Here is a 7,513-nt window from a genome sequence, read left to right as displayed (position 1 = left end):
GAGTAGGTAATTGGTGGAGTGTGTGTGTGTGTGTGTGTGTGTGTCAGATGACATAGGGCCTTGTAGGCCATCAGAGATGCTGGCTTGTATCCTGAGGGAGCAGGGAAGACGATAGGTTCTGAGCAGATCACCGACATGATCTGACTGAAGTATTCAGTGGCAACCACCGCCGGTCTGAGGGGGGACACTTTGTGCCTTGTGCTGCCCCACAGTGTGTGGAATACAGCAGGGCTACGTTATAAGGTCTCTACCCACAGAGAATGTACATTCTCCTGGGGAGACATAACAGGAAGCAGTGGTAGGAAAGGGCTTTAAGACGCAAGAACCTGGGTTTGAGTCTGCTCTCTGCCACTTCCCAGCCTAGAAAGTTCCTGAGGTCTCAGTGACCTCAGCAGTAACATGATAATGACCAGACCTGCCTGATGGGGTTATTGTGAAGACTGGTTCATCACTAAGTGCCTGACACAGAAAAAGAGAGTAGCTGATGTGATTATCAAATGAATGGTACTCAGTAGCATTCAGCTACTCATCTAGGAGCGCGGATAATGGCGGCCGATGGTATCGGAGGCCGTGAACTCCATGAGGCAGGGGACATCGGCTAGCCTCCAAAGGTGGCAAGAATCAGCAGGAGGAAGGGTGGTGGGGCCCAGCAAAAGTCCACAGGCAGGAATAAGCAGAGGGCAGTCTCCACCAAGGCGTACTGAGTGAAGCCCAGAGTGGCTGGGGAAGCAGGGAGGGCTTGGGCAGGTGCCGAAGCAGGCTGGTGGGAAGGCCGGATTCAGAGAAGCCTGAACATGAATTATCTAATTGGTGGTGACTGGGAGTGGGAGAGAGACTAGCCTCGGGCGGGTGGGAGGGAAGAGCTGGACAGACACAGCTCTTCCCCGTCACGGGACCAGAGGGGGTTGGGATGGGGGTGGGTCCTTGGCAGGTGTCCCAATGCCCAGGATTGCCATGTAGGAGGAGCTGGGCCAGTTTTGCCTGAAACCTGATCTTTCATGCAGCTGTCCCCTCAGCCTGAGGGACCATGGGAGGGGACAGGGGACGGATGGGCTGTTCCTTCCCAAGATATCATTTCCACCAGCCTCCCACCAGGGCCAACCCTCTGAAAGGATGGGAGCTGACTTAGAGACAGGGGTGGGAATGGCAGGGGCCCCACTCATATCCCAGGGAGTCCTCAAGGGAAAGTGGGAGGGTACCACCTATGGAGGGTGCAGCCCCCAACTTTCTCTCTTCCAGCCTTAAGGTGTGACTGACAGGAGAATGCCTAGACCCTGCATTTGGATCTGTGCGCCTTTTTTTAAAAGTTTTTTTTTTTAAGTTTATTTATTTATTCTTGAGAGAGAGACAGAGAGAGTGAGTGGGGAGGGGCAGAGGGAGAGGGAGAGAGAGAATCCCAAGCAGGCCCTGCACCATTAGCACAGAGCCTAACGTGGGGTTTGAACTCACAAACCATGAGATCATGACCTGAGCCGAAACCAATAGTTGGACGGTTAACCGACTGAGCCACCCAGGTGCCCCTGAATCCGCGAGTCTTTAAAGAGCTTGGGGCTGGTGACTCCCAGCCTGGACACACCAAGTATCCAAGTGTCCCTGGAGTTATTAACGGAGGTTTATCAAAAAGCTCATAGAAATCATGTGTTTTCTGCAATAAGGCTAACTCCTACCCATCCTTCAGATGTCAACCTAGATATCACGCCTTAGGAAGCTCTCCTTGACTTTTTGTATGAGTCAGGCACTCGGCAGGAAAAATGGCTCATTCAAACCCAGGAATCGAGGAGAATTTAAGAAGGCTATTCGACAAAGCCTTTGGCGGGATTAAGGGACACTAACTAGGGGTGGAGATAGCATCCCAAGGGTCATTCTCCCTAGGCAGTTACTGGAACCCTGTAAGGCCTGTAGCCATAAAAAGGGCTGCCTGAGAGGCACTGTGGCCTTCAGGAGAGGATAGCAGCCTCAGCCCGCGTATGGTGGTCGATCCAGGAAGAAGCTGACCTCACCCTCCTAGGGCCAGGGTCTCCCATTGGTGAGACCAGTGGGAAGCCCATCTGGAAGCTCAAGACAAGGGCCGCCCCACTGATGCAGTCCTTTGAGTTAGACCTTGGGGCACAGAGCAGGGTGATCGAGGTGCAGAGCAGATCTAGAAGGGCAGAGGGAGGATATCTACCACACTGCCTGCATTAGTCTGTTCAGGCTTCTTTAACAAAATACCATAGACTGGGTGGCTCGGTCAATAGAAATTTATTTCTCACAGAGGCTGGAAGTCCAAGATCAAGGAGCCAGCCAATTCAGTTCCTGGTGAGGACTTGCCTCCTGGCTTGTGGACTGCCACCTTCTCACTGTGTCCTCACATGGCCTTTGCTCAGTGCATGTGCATGGAGAGAGGGCCAGTGGGTCTAGCATCTCTTCTACTAAGGGCACTAATCCAGGGGCGCCTGAGTGGCTCAGTCAGTTAAGCATCTAACTTTGGCTCCGGTCATGATCTCGCGGTCTGTGAATTCGAGCCCCGCGTCGGGCTCTGTGCTGACAGCTCAGAGCCTGGAACATATTTCAGATTCTGTGTCTTCCTCTCTCTGCCCCTCCCCTGCTCACGTTCTGCCTCTCTGTCTCTCTCTCAAAAATAAATAAGCATTAAAAATAATTTTTAAGGGCACTAATCCCATCACGAAGGGCCCACCCTCATGACTTCATCTAACCCCAATCACCTCCCAAAAGCCCACCTCCAATGCCATCACACTGGGGGTTAGGGCTTCAACGTACACACTTGGGGGCCACACTCAGTCCATTATACCTCCCAAGGCTGCATTCCATATGTCCTGGACCTCCCATCCCACCTGTGCTTACCCACAGGATGTTGTTATCACACCCTATTGTGTTGGCTGTTTCCTTGTCTGTACCTGCTACAGGACGCAGTTTATTCACATGTGTCCCACAAAGTTCGTTGGGAAGACAAATAACAAGGTGGTTCGGACTGATGAAAACATCACATTTCCTCGCTTTGGCTGGAATGAAATCATCTCAGTGTGACAACAGCCATGATCTCCTGTAATCAGAAGCCCGGATCCCCAGTTAGGCCTTGATTAGGAAAACACGAGGCAACAAGTTAATTAGCAATTTAATGAATTCGATTTCTTTTGTAGACAAAAATCCTTAAGAACAATCCATGGGGTGAGAGTGAGAATAAAAGGAGTCCTGGTGCTGAGAAGCTCTGAAAATACCCCATGGGTCATGACGGGTGGACCCCTCTAAGGGTTTTCATGTTTGTTGTATAACTCAGACCAGGCCAATGCGTGGTCCTCCCTGCCAGCCAGGTCCCCATGACACATGGTGTTTGTGGGACTCTCCCTATGGGCCTGTCTTCCTCTCTCTGTCTCTGCTGCCCCTATGACGCCCAAGCTACTAGTCTATACCTCTTAAACCACAGCCCACTAGGAGTAGGAGTGATGTCTTACCGCCCCCTTCGTGTCTTAGGCCTCCTTACAGGAACACAGGCTTAGATATTTCCTCTGCCTGCTTTGAACCCTGGCGCTGCTGTTTACCGGCTGGGTGACTCTGGATGACTTACTTAACTTCTCTGGGCCTCAGTTTCCCCATTTGTAAAACTAGGATAACCATGAAAATGGAAAAAAAAAAAAAAAAAAAAGCATCATACCTCCAGTCCAGACTGCTGTTCCAGCCGCCTGACAGATCTTACAACCTCCATTCCTGGCCACCCCACCTCCTTCTTTCTTTTCTCTGCCCACTCACACTAGGGTATGCTGTCCCCCTGCTCTCAACCTCACACTGGCTCCTTATTTCCCTCGGAATATGATCTAGGGCCTTATACCCACCCCTCTCGCAGCCACACTTCCGATCTGGGCTGGGACTGTTTTCTTCCTCCCACTCGTCCCCTGTCATATTTCGGATCTCAGCTTAAAGGTCATTTACTCAGAGGAGGCTTCTCAGTGACCGCCCTCCCCCCCCCACCCCCCACCCCCACCGGATACATTCTCCTGCTGGCCTAGATTTTTCCATCACATCTGTGGAGAAAAGTCACTGGGACTCCATGCAGGATGGATTAGGGCCTGTCCGTCCCATGGGGGGGCTTTGGGACAGCGGGAGCCTTGACTGCTTTCTCCACTGCCGGCTCCCCAGTAGCCTGCACAGCTCCCTTCAATATATGTTTGTTGAACGAATAACAGAGTGAGAAGGCTTTCCCGTTACTCCAACAAGCTCTTCGGCTAGACAAAGACTGGCATATAAAACTGTTCAGAACCACACAGGTAATTTGTGTACAGCTGTTTCCAGAGAGCTCGACCCTCGCTTTTGGGGCTCTAGGGACTCCAAGTAAGGAGAAAAGGGTATTCGCTGTCTCGTGAAAACTCGGCTTAAGGCCACTCATTCCAGGGGGAAGAGAATAGAGCAGGAAAAGCAACGTTTGGCTTTTGATACGGAAATGTATCAGACAATATCTTTTTAAAACTTCACAGTTACCCTAGTTTTATAAATGAGGAAACTGAGGCCCAGAGAAGTTAAGTGGGCCATCCAAAGTCGCACAACAGATAAGTGGCACGGTCAGGATGCAAGCCAGCTGGGTGAGACATCCAAGGTCGCATGAGGCCTAGGAAAGGAGGGGGGTGGCGAGATGGCAATGCCAGGTGAAGTGAGCTTTGGTTGAAACGGGGCTTATGACAGAAAAGCATCTTACCTATGAAAACTGGGTTTGCTCGGATACGGAGCCTGAGTCTCACATGCCACCTGGTTTCACGTTGTGTGGGTTCTGAGGGGTCTAACAATAAATAGGGCAGTTGGGCTCACCCCAGAACAGCTGCAAGCCCTCAGAGATGGCCCGAAATCGGACAGGCCCTGGAGTGAGGGTCTGGGCACTGCTCCAAGCATCTGGAGTGGTCCTTAGAAGGAGCAACAGAGCTGTGGTTTGGGAGTTTTTCCTTCCTCAACCAAGACCCACGGCGGCGTGTTAAAAGGGTACAGGTAAGGAGCAAGGTGGGGTGCAGTACATGGTGAGGTGGGGGCGGTCCAGGAGGGGGTCATTCCTGCCAGGCTGACCTCAGCTGGGTAATGTGATCAGCCTGTCATGGTTCTGAGCTCTGATTTGGGACGAACAAAGGGGCCAGGCCCCTCTGCCTCCTCTAACCCAGGAATGCAGCTGGGGCCAGGCCGTGACCAATCGGGAATGCAGGTTGGGAGCGCAGCAAATGCAGTTTGTACAGCGAGGCTTTCATGCATTGATGGAGCCCGGCTCACAAAGCCAGTCTGACATGCCCCTGCGCTTCCAGCTTTGATATCCCAGCCCCGCCTTGGGGGAGCCTTGAATCCCCCAAGCTCCCTGGCCCTGACTGCCCAGCTGTGGCCCCTGAGGTGGAGGTGGGGTGGGGAGTGGAGGGTCCAAATCCACCCCCCGCCCCCACCAACCCCAGCAGTGTTCCCAGCATCTCCTCGGGCATCTCTGTCCATCGCAGAAGTCTGAGAGATAGGCAGGGGAGAGAAGGCAGCCCCCGCCGAACCTCCTGCCTGCTCCTTAGGGCCGGGAGACACGGATGCATAGACAGACAGATGTCCCATAGGAGAGAATGCCAGGCCTCAGGCAGATGCTGCTCGGAACAGGTCATGGAAACCTCTTGAGGCCACCCCCTCCAGGGAGATGAATAATGTTGGGCTTGGGGAGGGGGGTCTGACTCCTGGGTTGAAGGCTGGATGCCTTCTGCATTCCAAAGCTCTTCTCCTCCCCTCCCCAGCCCTTCATCTATTCCCACTGGCCAGTTCTACCAGTGTGGGGTCCTCCCGGGCCTGCCCTCCTCTGTATCCCAATTATCCACAGTCCCCTCCCCTCCTGCCTCCTCTATGCTTCCTGCACTTTCTCTCGTCCTACGTGTTAATAGGAGCGGTGCTTTGCCATTTAGGGAGGACATTTATACATGCTAAATTATTTGATCCTTAGAAGAGCCCTGTGAAATAGGTACTCTTACCCTATTTTATGCAGAAATGGAAGAAAGAAGGGAGGAGGGGGAGGCATTTGGAGGCAAGAAGTTTAAGGATGTTGGATGGAATGCTCACATGGATATGACAGTCACTGTGGACAGTGGCAGGGGTAGAGATGGATAGGATGTCAGGGAGCCGGGTCCCCATGATGTGGGGACCAGGAACATAGGAACTTCCTATCCCTATGTCTGGAGCATGACAGGTGTTCAATAAATGTTAACAAATTGCCTATGTCCAGTGTTCTCCTGAGTTATCTCCCCTGCCTTATGTTTGCTCTCGCGGAAAGACCTAGAAAGCCACACGGAGATATAAATCACCATAATAGCTTAAGAATGGTGCTTCTCAGAGAAGGTAGTGCTCATGTTACAGATGCATTCTCAGTGAGGAGATACTAGGGAATCTCTACGGTGAGAAAAGTCACTAACAGGACGGGGGAGACGACTTTCCCAGAGAAATCTCTCATCTTCCAAGGGTTCAGAAGCCCCCAGTGAGGCTTCACAGGAAGGAGATTTGATGAAACGGAAATCAGCCTTGAGGAGGCTTGGCATGCCCTCCGTAATCACTGTCCCGGAGTCATAGAACAGTAGGAGCCGAAGGACCTTAGAAATGACATAGATATTTGGTCAGAAAAAAAAAGACTCTCTTATCGCTGCTGTTCTGTGGGTGACCCAGGCTCTCTGGCAGCTCCCGGGTTTCTGCCAGCCCAGTTTCCTAAGCAGAAAGAAAATAGGGGTACTCTGCCCTGCATACTATAGGAGAGATTCCGGGAAGGGACTCTGCATTGCTTCAGCTTGAGGGGAGCTCACCATCCTAGGACAGATCATGGTGGCCCTGGACACGGAAAGACCCAGCACATTCTGCCTCTAGGTAAAAGGCGGCAGGAGGAGGGAACAGTTCCCCAAGACAAAGGAATATCACAGTCATTGCCACTGTGTGAATCATGAGCTGGGCAATCCCCCAAGCTGAGTCTACGGCAAAGGAAGTTCATTAGAGTATTGCTTGTAGTAATGAAATTTTAGAAACAACCTATGCATTTATTCATAGGGAAACAGGTGAATAAATTACAGTGCCTCTTATGAAATCCTATGCAGCTGTTAAAAGATCGAAGCAGAACGATAAATAGTTCTCTAGAAGATATCTCTAGATGGAAAATATTCATAACATATTAAGTTAAAAAAAAAAAGGCACGTTCCAGAACAGTCTGTAGAGTAGTATCTCATTTATGTAAAACAAACCAAAAGAACGTTCTATGTATTTATATATTTAAAATTCACTCGAAGAAAGTTGCAAAGTTGGTGTTAATACACCAAACCGTATTAACAATTTGACAGGTTGACCTCTATGTACCGACATGTTGAAAAAACATTTTTTTTACCAAAGGCATATACTGCTTTTGTGTTCAAACAAATGAATATACGTGGGAAGGAAAAGGTCCAGGAATACACCGTACAAAGAAACTTCATGACCGGTACCAGATCACACGCAGGAAAATAAGTGGTGTTTAGAATCCTGATCTTCAACTTGTCCAGTAGAT

The sequence above is a fragment of the Leopardus geoffroyi genome, chromosome D1 (assembly GCF_018350155.1).
Source record: "Leopardus geoffroyi isolate Oge1 chromosome D1, O.geoffroyi_Oge1_pat1.0, whole genome shotgun sequence".
Taxonomy (NCBI): Eukaryota; Metazoa; Chordata; class Mammalia; order Carnivora; family Felidae; genus Leopardus; species Leopardus geoffroyi.
The sequence above is the reverse complement of the archived record's forward strand: the minus strand, read 5'-3'. Positions refer to the sequence as shown.